The sequence below is a fragment of the Triticum dicoccoides genome, chromosome 6B (genome assembly GCF_002162155.2).
Source record: "Triticum dicoccoides isolate Atlit2015 ecotype Zavitan chromosome 6B, WEW_v2.0, whole genome shotgun sequence".
Classification (NCBI taxonomy): Eukaryota; Viridiplantae; Streptophyta; class Magnoliopsida; order Poales; family Poaceae; genus Triticum; species Triticum dicoccoides.
The window spans coordinates 520,309,662-520,320,401 of NC_041391.1; the positions used below are offsets into that span (position 1 = coordinate 520,309,662).

At 43.3% G+C, this 10,740-nt stretch overlaps 1 pseudogene; it reads left to right on the forward strand.

Annotated features, from left to right (window-relative positions):
- The first annotated feature begins 3,862 nt into the window (after positions 1 to 3,862).
- LOC119321237 lies at positions 3,863 to 5,129 on the forward strand (annotated as a pseudogene).
- Positions 5,130 to 10,740: the final 5,611 nt, after the last annotated feature.

Below are 10,740 nucleotides of genomic sequence, written 5' to 3' on the forward strand. Positions count from 1 at the left end.
GACGTGTTCTAGTGTGTTTGTTTATTTATTTTAATTTGTATGTAGTCCATATTGAAATATCCAAAACATCTTATAATTTAGAACATGGGTTATATAAAGCACTTCAAACATGATAAAAATCACATCGGGTCTGTAGACCACCGAACGACCACTACCACCGTCATAACAAGCCGCCAGCACGCTGATGTCGCCGCTTCCCTACCGGAGCCGGCTTTACCTTGTCGATGACCGTCGAGAAGTCTTCATGTACGTGACCCTAAGAACCAACATGTTGGAGCTGCAGTCGTCGCTGTTGAACCATTAGATAGATATCAAGTAGTTGACACCAAATCTCGTCGTCACGCATGCACGACGAAAAACCCTAATCTCGCCGCCCCAACGAGACGACGACAATCTATGCCGGAGCTCTGTCAGTTGTGTTCAAATGGACGATCTCGAGAAGGATCGGAACCCGGAAGACAAACTGAAAGAAGAAGCGTCGTCATCTGCCGGGGCGCTGCACCTACGAGGACTAAAAAACACGAAAGCATCGGGATTCCCCTCCTCGCCACCGTCTGCCGGAGCGGCAAGTTTAAGGGAGGCAAAACCACGGGCTCGCACACGAAGTTTGGATGGGAGAGTTTGTCATGGCCACCAAGGGGAAAAGGGAGAAAAACGACGGTGTAGATCCGTTTGAGCGACAAGTAGTATGGATCGGACGGAGTACATCATCAGTCTCTTTGCATTTTTGTTACCGTGGCATAGTTCCTTTGTCTTGTGATCATGTCATATCGCTGCACTTATAGATACTTTGAACTACTCCTACTACCGGATCCTCTAACATAGAGAAGGAATGTCACTATGCTACAATGTTAGCCTAGTGTAAAATGAAGAGAAGTTAGGGACTGTTAGTAGGTAGTTAATAGGTTGTTTATTGTTGGTATTACTGTAGATATAAATAATTTAAATTTTATTTTATTTCACCATCAATTTGTTTGTATGTAACTACTATAACTGTACACAGTAGATCATCAATTTACAAATTAATTTAAGTCGTTTTAGACATACTCATATGAATAGAAAAAAGGAAAGTTAGGGTACTGTAACTTTTCTAACATTCCTTCTCAATTGTTAGAGGATCCAGTTCCGGCTTGCGTATGGCCATTTGCTCTTGGATGCGGATGGTTCGATCTTGGCTCCAGACCTCCAGTCGTGTTCATCGACCAACTTAGCAGAACTGTGCAGGGGCCGTGGTCCTTGTTTATGAATCCGAGACGATGGATACTTACGTTTTCGAGATGACTGGATCCCATTACTCGAATCGTATGGTGGATGGGTGGTTCTTCCGTCGTGGACGTAGACCGACCGAGCAATCAATCACAACATGCCCGGCGATGCCACCTGAACTGAAGAAAATGAGTTGCCAGCCATGGATGAAGGCGCCCATGCATGCATGCGTGCCTGAAATTTTGAAAAACCACGGTGCGTCGGTGCCACGGCCCACGGGGTGCATCCATTCCATTCCAGCCACTGTTGCCGCCGAGAAAGGGGAGGCATTGCCAATTGCCATTGCAGCCGCATTGAATTGGACGGGTGGCCTGAAGCTCGAAGCGGCAGCGGTCGCAGCTACCGTCAGGCCGGCTGGCAGGCAGGCTTGTTACCACGTAGCGTCAGTGTGGAGGTGGTAGCGACCAACAACTCCCATCACCACCTTGAATGCCTTCTCGCTCGCTCGTTAACTCTGCTAGCCTCCTATCACTCCTTTGGTTTGTAGGAGTGTTGAATTGATCGGATGTGCTGGGCGGTGCTTGCGCGGTGATCGGCGCTCGTGGTGGCAAGGGAAAAACTGAACTGCGCCTTGCTTTGTGTGTTGGGAATATTATGGCGAGTATTTATGGCGGACACGGCGGGGCTGGGCAGTTGGCGAGAGGTTAAAGACGATGTGATCTCGCGCCGGTTTTGACCGTACACACGCACAGGCGCGAACCCGTCGCCTACGCCCGTGTATCAGTGTAGTATATGCACACTGCACGCTTGCACAGGGCAGCGAGGGCGGGAGGGGTTGTCTCCGACCTGCGACACGTAGTGGTGCCAAAGCTCAGACGCTACCACAGACAGCGCGGGGTCCCGTCCTGCAGATGCCTTAAATCCTCGAGACCGCCACCAACCTGAATTCATCCAAATACTCCATCTACTATAGTTTCAGGTAAAAAATACAGATTCACCCGCTTAGTACCAGCCTGAATTCATCCAGATACCTGACGCTCTAATTGGACCAATCCACTGTAACAACAAAACATTCTAGCACCAAACGCACGGTGACAAGATAGTTTTCCATCAAGACAAGGACGGCGACGACCCATTCACCAGCCTACGACTCGAGGAAGGAGCATCACCATTGACGCGACGGCTATTTGGCTGTTAGCAATTGCAGCCGATTTAGTTGGGCGACCCACTTCTCTCACGTCGCCAAACGCCACGGCCGATCCCTCAGCATCCCAGGACACGGTCATACGCTACGGGACAGCAACGCCACGCAAGAACTGACATACACAACACAATGGCGGAGCTTTTCGCACCCAACAAGAAGCCGCTTGGATATGGTGGCGTTCCGTTTGAGCAGCCAGCGAGTTTTCCAGTTCCGTCCGTGTCTCTCGTGGAAACCAAGATGAGGTGAGCAGTGACACTGAGTTAGGTAGGCTAGAACGGTATCTGCAGCAGCAGCAGCTACGTTGATTTTGTTGGTGTGACCATGAATGAGGTTTAGCACGGTCCAGGTGCTATGGCCTATGGAAGAGCATTTCTCTGCCAAGGGAGGAGCTTGGTAAAAAGTACTCCTGAGAGCAGGCGCAAAGGTTAGAGGTTAGTACAGAGTAGTTTATTTTTCCTTTTTTTTTGATAAGAAGTACAAGGGTGTGAGTGACCAGGGTGGAAGGAAATGGGCCAACTTCTATCCGTTGGGGGACGTTCAGAAGGGAAACAGACGCACCCTAAGGCAGCCCATGTTGCTTAAATTTTCATTTTGAGCTGACGAACTGATGGTACAGATCGTACCAAGGATTAATATCAGACAACGTAGTATTTGCCTCAAAAATAAATAAATCAGACAACATAGTAACCACATGATCCATACAAGAAGCTTGGTACCGCCTATAGATAGTTGGAGACAGAAACCAATACAGCAAACATGCCAAGGGAAATTGTCGACTACATCTGCTGAAAACTCCAGAACGACCACGTTCAGAACTTGGTGTCCAAAAGCATCAATAAGAACTGTAGGGCATGTTTGGTTGCCCGCATCGAGTCCAACCAGACCCCAGACCCGCGCGGGAAGGGAGAGGCCTGTTTGGTTGACTGGTTTCACTGTTGGGCCTGCATCGCACGCTTCTCAAAGCAGTCCAGGGCCTGGCTCGCTGGAAACGCTCGGATCGGCAGTTTCTTGCGAGCCAGGCTGAGTGCGGCGCGAGGTCGCACGGGCGGGTGCGAGGCGAGGGCGAGGGGGGATGGCGGGAGATGGAAATCTGGCGCGCCGTCGCGGCGCCAAATCTAGCCTCACCCCCCTTTCACTCGCTCACCCATAGCCACTGCCCCCTTTCTTCCCTACTGCCTCACCACCGACGGCAGCTGCGATTTCAGATCTGCGCCAGAGGGGGCCGCAGCGGCGGTGGAAGAGGCGGCGGAGTTTGCCACAGATCTGGTGCTCCCTTTGCTGTTGGCCACCGTCTGGTCGACCTTGTCTGTGCCATGGCTCCCCCTAAGCCGTCCTCGTCTCCGATGCCGGTAAGCAGCACCCCCTTCCCCCTTTGTTAGCTCAGTGCTTAGGCCGTTAGGCTAGGTGTAGGATCGATTTCCCACTGAACGAACCGTCGATGTCAACTAGGTTATGGACGCACGGATGAGGCTGATAATCCAGGCAGCAACACTGATTAGTGTGATTCAGGCATGGGTCATGTTCATGCACCAGAGAGTTGTTCGTTGTGCTGGGAGACTTTTGATCCGCTATGGTCCATTGTTTCCCCGGGAACAGGAGAAGATCCAAAATCTGAACTACATCTACGACTGCAATGACGTCGAGGCTCTGTGGATGCTTCGAATGAAAAGAGCACCATTTGCTAGGCTTGTTGAGACCTTCAGGAGCAGGGGGCTGCTACAAGATAGCATCAACACCAGTGTCGAAGAGCAAGTGGCCATGTTCCTCCATGTTGTTGGCCATAACCAAAGGTTCAGGGTCATTCACAACACCTTCAGGAGATCAATGGAGATCATCTATAGGTACTTCAAGCAAGTGCTTTTACTATTGGGGAGCTTAGAGGAGAGATGATCAGGAGACCATCTGGTTAGACTCCACCCAAGATTCGCGGAAGCCCAAGATGGTATCCATACTTCAAGGTGAGCATTGACAATACACACTATTCATGGCTTGTATGCTTGTATTGTTCAAGTTGAGCACTAACACAGGCTTGTGATGCCATTTTCAGGATTGCATTGGGGCAATAGATGGTACTCATGTCACTGCCAGAGTTCCTAGGTCACAGTCTGCAGCATACAGGGGGAGGAAGCACTACACAGGCCAGAATATGCTCGCTGCTGTTGAATTTGATCTGAAGTTCACATATGTGCTGGCTGGCTAGGAGGGGTCAGCGCATGATGCTAACATTCTCACTGATAACATGAGTCGACCTGATGGGATCAACATCCCCGACGGCAAGTTCTACCTTGGAGATGCTGGCTATGCATGTCGGCCGAGTATTCTTACACCCTTCAGGAAAACCAGGTACCATCTCAACGAGTTCTCTGGTAGGAACTATCCTAGGACTGCACAGAACCTGTTTAATCTCAGACACTCCGGCCTTAGAGTAACTGTTGAGAGGGCATTTGGAGCTCTGGAGAATAGGTTTAAGATCTTGGATCAGAAGCCATTCCACCCATACTCCACTCAGGTTAAGCTAGTTCTTGCTTGTTGCATTCTGCATAACTGGATCCTCTAGTGAGGCTTTGATGAACACGTGCCTGAGGAGGAAGAGGTCGAGCCTGACAATGTCGTTAGCTCCGGTCATGATGTGGAGGCATTTGACAATGACGCTTGGAAGAATATAAGGTTGGAGTGGGCAGAGGCGATGTGGCTTAACAGAGGTCAGTGCAGGATTTGAAGATGGAAGAAGAAGAAGAAGAAGAAGAAGAAGAAGAAGAAGAAGAAGAAGAAGAAGAAGCAGTAGCAGAAGCACCAGCAGAAGTAGAAGCAGAAGAAGAGGAAGAGGAAGATCTGGTAGCAGCAATACCGATGAACTATCCCCTATTTAGCCAATGGCTCTTAATAATTTGAACTGTCATTTGATAGTAGTTAGGATGAACTGTCATTTGTTTAAGTAGCTGGCGCTACATGTTCAGATTGTGTATGGTAAGGTCACCACTAGTTAGAAGTGGTGACAACACCTTATGCAGGTTGCAATCAAACATCATGTCATATGTGCGTCTAATGCAATGCGGGCAACAAAATGCCGGGTCGAAAATGGTTGTCTCATGCCTTTAGGGGTATGTAGGCAATCAAACTATGTGCATCTGGAGTTTTTTGGCCTGCATCCCCTTAAACCGGCTCAATAGAGTCAGGCTCGCCGGGACAGACTGGATTGGCAATGTAACCAAAGACGCCTGTAGCGAATGAAATTCAAGGGTCTACCATCTCTACGACAATCGGTCTGCAAAGCAAAATGGCAAACAGTAAAATTTACAATAAAAATGTAGAAGGGCAATGCATAATATTTAGGAAAGTATCAGATATTGGAGAGCGGCGATTTGGTGCCCAGGCCCATCCGCCCTTGGGCATGAACAGTAGAATCAAATAAAATAGTAAATTGTCTAAAAAATAGTAAAAAAAACAAAAAACGAAAACTTCTGGAATTTTTCCGCATACAAGATGATCAGATGCACGATGTGTGTGCAAGGATTCCTGGTATTTTGGACATTCGAGGAGGTCATGGCAAAGAATACAAAATCTGGCTGCGAAAGAAACTAAAAAAAACACTATTTAGACCCATTATTATTTTTTTGCTTAGAGCTCTACGAATGTCCAACAATCTTCAATGCCCCAAAAAACTTTTTTTAAGTTTATTACTATTCTTTTAGTTTACTGTTCATCAGATGCAGATAAGTCCGGGCTCAAACATGAATTACGTGAGATATTGTATGTATTGCAATCGTTCAGCATTCTATGGAAGTTAGCAAACAAAAATATTATGTCCTATGAGTGTCATCCCAACTAATGCATTTATCTCAACATGCAAGTATGCCACATCACCACACAATTATTTATGAAATAAGGTCCAACAACAATGCATGGGAAAGTAAACCAACCTGTGGTTGGATGGTTAGAGGGACAGTGGTATCCCCAGCCCACCAGGGTTCAAGTCCAGGTGCTCGCATTTTTTCTGGATTTATTTCAGGATTTCCGGCGACGTGCTTTCAGTGGGAGGAGAGATTTCCGTTGACGACGAGGCGCCTATGGTGACTTCGTAAATCTCAAGATGATATGCCGGCTCAATCTCTCGAAGGTGCTCAATGCATGGGAAATACCCACCACTACATGCAACCATGCATCGAAAAATAATTTTCATTCTATTATTCTACTTATATTAATAAATATTCTATAACTATAAATGATCAAAATAATAAGTCATATGTATTTCAAATTTTGGTTCACGTGTTATTAATTTAAATATTTATATTTCACGCAATTAAATCTTATTGAAATATATTGTAATTGGTTCCTGCAGCAATGCACGAGGTATTATCGTATTTTTACTTCAACTATTTGTTGGACCAATTGCCAACATTGGAAAACTGGATCTCTTTTTTAGATAAGAGACGCTTGCTCGACCTTAGCAAACTGAAGCCCTTAAGGTTTTACATACACTAATTCGACGCACATAAACAAATAAAACAAATTAAGACGACAAACATCCAGGTTCAATAGAAACCCAAAAGTCTCCTTGGCTTAAAAGTCGAAACACATGACAAGCCCCAAAGATGCAGCCTAAGGTGATCATCCGCCGGAGTTGTGGCCCTCCTCCCTGACAGCTAAGACTTGTCTGCAGAGCTTTTCACAAAGAGCATAATGGTCGATGATTCATGGGTCTTGTCGAGTTGCTTTCAAAGCTATAAGAAGATAGTCATTTTATATAGGCCGGACTCAAGGTGTTTAATAAACGATCCTTCAATAACAGCATTGATACGAATATAACAAGGCCATGTAAAACATTTGACTCATTTGGAGAATGTTCATTTCCCATTATAAAAATAGCCCTAATTAATGCTTATGCAATGCAAATGGTGCACAATTAATATCTAAGGCAATACATATGGTTTACTCACGAGCTGTTACAAGGAGCTCGTACTTCTCCGGCTGCGCAACAAAGGCACTGGACGAGCTGTAAACACCCTGCCAAAAATTCCAATCTTGCTCGTCAAGAACCCTAACCCTAGCAACCTAGTGAGTGCGAGAGAGAGGGAGGGGGAGGGGGAGGGAGGGAGAGAGACACACACACAAAGAGAGAGAGAGGGAGAGAGTGAGTGAGTGAGTGAGTGAGTGAGAGAGAGAGAGAGAGAATGAGTGGGAAGTCATCGCCGGGAAACTTACCATGAACATGCTCATGTCAGGTATGCCCCCACTTCCCACTGGAAGCTGCTCATCGACGGGATGGCCACCCCTCGGCTTCAGCTTCGTGGGGGACTTTGTCATCCCATCTTCTCAGCTCTTTGTTGCTCGACCTTGTGAAGCAGCTACCGCTTGCTTCCGTCTTCAGCTCTAGCTTATCTCGCTTCTGGCGCTCCCCCTAGAGTGCCAGTCTATAACATACGTTAGCTTATGTGATCTCTTTTAGGAAGCTACTATGGATGGGACCGCTTTTGATCGGTTTTAGAAGATTCCTATATTTTTTGTTTTTCTATGTGCTTTATGTACCTTTTTTGCTTTTTTTATTCTTCTTTTTGTTTTATTCATTTCAAAGTACATACGGTCTTTTTCAAATACAGGTTGAACATTTTTAGTATACAGGTTCAACAACTTTTAGATAAATGTTGAACGTTTTTCCAATACATGTTGAATGTTTTTCAAATACACATTGAATATTTATCAAATACAAATTGAACATTTCTGCATACACGGAGAACATGTTTTTAAACACATTGAACATTTTTTCTATACACGATGAACATTTTTAACACACATTGAACATTTTCGTAAATGCCATGGACAATGCTTTTATGCTGGCAAATATTTGTTAAATATTAGAACGTTTTTTAAAAAGTTCATGATTTTTTTGAATGGTAAGAAACATTGTTTTTAATTAGCCTAACTTTTTTAAATGTCAGCAACATTTTTTGAATGTTACTCCCTCTGTCTCATAATATAAGAACTTTTTTGACATTAATGTAGTGTCAAAATGTTCTTATATTATTGGACGGAGGGAGTACAAAACATTTTATCCTTTACATGTATAATTTTTACATTGTGCATATATTTTTAAATGTCACAAACATACTTTTTTCAAAAATTGGATTTATTTTGAATGATACTGACACTTTTTACGAGCTACTTGAACAAATATTTATATTTTTTGAACATTCTTATAAAGTATCATAAATGAAAGTTTAAACGTGTGAACTTCTATAAATGTCACGAATATTTTTTAATGGTATGGACATTTTTTTACACTTTTAGTGGTACAAATAGTTTAAAAAGTTGCACGAGCAATTGTTTTTATATTGCATGAACATTTTTAAATGCACGATGAGTTCTGTAATTTTTATTTTTTATTATTTAATTTTGAGGATATTTTGAATATTTAAAAATGTAAACAAAAGTAGAGAAAGAAAAACAAAATGAAAATGAATGATGAAAAACCGAAGGAAACTAACGAAAGAAGAAAACTAGAACAAAACGACCACTACTGGGCCAGCCGACGACGGAGATTGTTTGGGTTGACCTGGCATGCACACACGGGAGCTCCTATACGGCGCTGCAGGCGCCCGTTCGCGCTCCTGGCGCCTGCAGCGCCCCGTGTTGGGCCGGCCCACGAAACATGCAGACCAGCGAACGCAAAAAAACTCAACAAAAAAACGCAAGAAAAATTGCTCACTTAAATTTCGAACTCACCACTTCCAGTTCACGTACAGGTGCCACCAGCCACACGAGCTAAACGCCGTATGTGATTAGTAATAGAGGCAGATACGTAATAACAACGACGGAGCGCTATGTTATTGCACAGAACAATTTATCCAATTGAAAGAAGTTCACTAATTCGAGAAAAAAGTTCATAAATTTGAAAAAGTTCACTAATTCCAGAAAAGTTAACAAATTTAAAAAGTTCACAAGTTTTAAAAAAGTTCATGATAATTTTGAAAAAGTTCATAAAATATAAAATAGTTCAAGAATTTTTTTAAAAGTTCATCGGTTTTCGAAAAGAGCTCATACATTTGAAAAAAGTTCGTCAATTTTCATGAAAGTTCACGAGTTTTGTAAAAAAGTTCACAAGTTTTAAAAAAGTTCATTGAATTTGAAAAAATAGTTCATCAAATTCAAAAAAGGTTCACGAATTGGAAAAATAGTTCATCAAATTCAAAAAAGGTTCACGAATTGGAAAATAGTTCATCAATTTTACCAAATAAAATAGCGAAAATGACAAAAGTTCGCGCATTTATCATTTATCAAAAAGTGTACGAATAAAGAAAGAAAAAAGAAAAAACCAAACAAAATCATTCAAAAAAACTGTAAGTTAATGAACTCCAAAGAATGTAATCTGTCAAGCCTGAGGGAAAAAAGTTCATCAAATTTGGAAAAAAAAGTTCATCAAATTCAGAAAAAGTTCGCCGAATTTGAAAAAAGTTCATGTAATATGGAAAAAGTTCATCAAATCTGAAAAGTTCATCGAATTCAGGAAAAGTTCATTAAATTTGAAAAAAAATCATGTAATCTGAAAAAAGTACATCGATTTAAAGAAACGTGACATTATTTTAAAAAATCAAGCATTAGGAAAAAGGAAAGAAAAGAGGAAAAAACGAATAAAACCGTCCGAAAAGTAAACCACAACGGGAAAAAACGTTTTGGATGCTTCTGGAAGATTCCTAAAACCGGGGGTTTCGCGAACCAGAAGAAATGAAATAAAAAGAAGGAGCGACTATACTTAGCACGCTGGAAGCGTGATGCCCTAGTGGTTAGGGCGCTGTAATTGTAACGGGTCCGTCATGGGTTCGATTCCCAGTTTTCTCAGTTTTTTACGTTTCTGCAAAACTAGAATGGGCCCAGCTTCGACTGCTGTAGGCGCCCGTTTGCAGATTGCACGGTACGCCAAATAGGAAACGCCTGCACACACCACCAGAGCTATATATCGAGAAATCCTATTTGACGCATTTTGCGTTAAAGTGTCGAGGTGCCGCACACCCCGTGACTTCATTTGGGCCGGCCATTGGGGTCAAACCCTAAGCGTATGGTCGGCGAAAAAATCCGAAAAAAAATGTGTGCATACCAGGATTCGATCCAGTGAGCTACTGTGAAGAACGGAGCATTCCTGCCAGTCAAACTAACTCGGTGGTTGTGAAATATGAGTAACGCAAAGCTTAAAGAACAAAAGAGAACCAGCATAACTCAACATTACTCAAAGAAACTAAGAAACACCTACAATTTATTAAATTCCAATTTCTTTTGAAATTACGAGTAATTTTTTGAAAACACAAAACAATGTTTGAAAAAATTGGAACAAATTTTGA